A 1840-nucleotide genomic window follows, 5' to 3' on the forward strand; every position below is an offset into this window, starting at 1 on the left:
TTTTTCCTCAGTTCTTCCCCTTTGCCTTCAGTCCTCTCTTTCTCTCGTTCACCCCGTCCTCCCTGACATAAACCCGCTCCCTTTCTAGCTCTCTTTTTCTCTCATCCCCCCTTTTTTTCCCCTTTTTTCCTCAGTTCTTCCCCTTTGCCTTTTCCCATTCACCTCCTCTGTTACCTCCTCACGTGGTTCCCTCCTCCCTCCGCGTCAAAAATAAAGTTGAAAGGTTGTACATTTGACCAGATTTGGTGTCTTAATCTCGTCCTTGGGATCGTATCGAAACCTCCCCGCCATCAGATCGGGACACACAGCAGGTCAAAGACTGCTTCCTCCTGGATTATGGGAGGGTTTATTCCACTCACCTTCCCCGCCTTCCAGCTCGGAGGGCTGGGGACCCTGGGGATAACTCGTTGGGCCATTAAAGACTGAGGCAAAGAAGGCGTTAAGTATCTCAGCCTTTTCCTCATCTTTATGGCAATGTTCCCCCTTGCATCCACTAGAGGATGGAGGTTCTCCCTGGCTCTCGTTTTGCTGTTAACGTATTTATAACAACTTTTCTTTTCAATGCAAACAAATAAGAATGAAAATAATGTCTCACCTCTCCGGGCTGGTTTTTGGGGTTTTTTTGGTTTTGGTTTTTTTTTTTTAAACCTTCAGCAGCACCCGCCCACAGGGCTCTGTGAGAACCCCCCGCTCGGCTGGATTTACTCAGCAAAAATATAATAATAGGAAAAAAAAGTAGAATCCTCTTCCTGCTTGGAAACCCTTAAGCAGAAAGCTTGATGCAAGCGAAGGCTTCTTGAGGTGGTCCTTGGCCCCTTCGCCTTGCCCAGGAGCCCGAGGATGGGAGCCAGGCTGGGCTACGGCGGAGCACGGGGCCGACGGGGAGGTGTGTTGTCTTTTCCGTCCCGTAACGATGTTCAAGCAGCACCAGCAAGTCGCTTGCAGGCGGCTTTCCCCGCCAGGACGCTGAGTTTAGCAGAAAAGAGCTTCTTGGCTGTAAAAAACCAGGGCTGGCTGAGTCAGCACCGGCCGGAGAGGGGCTGGGGCTGGGGTGGGGGCGACCTGGCAGCGCGAGGTCTCATTTGGGGGCTGGAGTCATCAACTGGTTATTAATTGTTTAAATGAAAAGTGGCAAACTGAAGGGAGGGGGGGAAAACCCCAAACCAGCCAAACCACAAACGCCAAAGTCTCTACTTTTCAGCTGGTTTGATTGAAACTTTTGCCACCGTGGGTGCCCCGTCCCCCTCCCCTCCCCCAGCCTCGTATTGTGGTTCTGAGCCCTTGGCTGTGTTTTTCAGCTGGTTTTTAATGGCTTTTGCTCCGTTCTGCTGGTGTAAATGCTTTTCTGTGCTGATTTATTTTTTTTCCCAGCCTCTTCTAATTATATATATATACAAAAGGATTTATTGCAATGAAGTGGAGTTTGGGGGAGCTGGAGTGGCTCAGCTGGGAACTACAGTGGGCTTGGGAGGGATAAAACCCGGGCAGGAGCTCAGGTGGCCCTGTGTGATCTCTTAATTTTCCAAGGGTGGAAACCACAAAGCTCTGCGGGGTCCTTTCCAAGGGCGTTTTGTTGAATTTTAACCAGGATCAGGGCTGGAGGGTTCCCAGCTCAGACCCTGCCCAGCAATGGGACAAAGTCTGTTTGGACAAAGCCCTAACAGAGGCAGGGGCTTTTGCGGAAGCAAAAAGGGAAGAGAAAAATACGTTGGGTGGAACTGATCCCGAGAGAGGTGGCTTGGGCAAAGCCACGTTCTGTGACTCGGTGCCTCGCCTTCGGTACGTTGCGACCGGGAGGACAGGAGGCAGCAAACCCCTTGGGGCTGAGGGGAGGTTGCTC

At 51.4% G+C, this 1840-nt stretch overlaps 1 protein-coding gene across 1 annotated transcript in view; it reads left to right on the top strand.

Moving 5' to 3' along the window:
* Positions 1 to 892: 892 nt before the first annotated feature.
* The window catches only part of LOC104124422 (C-type lectin domain family 2 member D), a 20442-nt gene continuing 19494 nt past the window's right edge, over positions 893 to 1840 (top strand). The window contains exon 1 of the mRNA XM_035892124.1: positions 893 to 965. The gene's annotated coding sequence lies outside the window, so the exon portion shown is untranslated. The remainder of the gene's footprint in view (positions 966 to 1840) is intronic.

The sequence above is a fragment of the Egretta garzetta genome, unplaced genomic scaffold, assembly GCF_000687185.1.
Source record: "Egretta garzetta isolate BGI_Z169 unplaced genomic scaffold, ASM68718v1 scaffold720, whole genome shotgun sequence".
NCBI classification, from domain to species: Eukaryota; Metazoa; Chordata; class Aves; order Pelecaniformes; family Ardeidae; genus Egretta; species Egretta garzetta.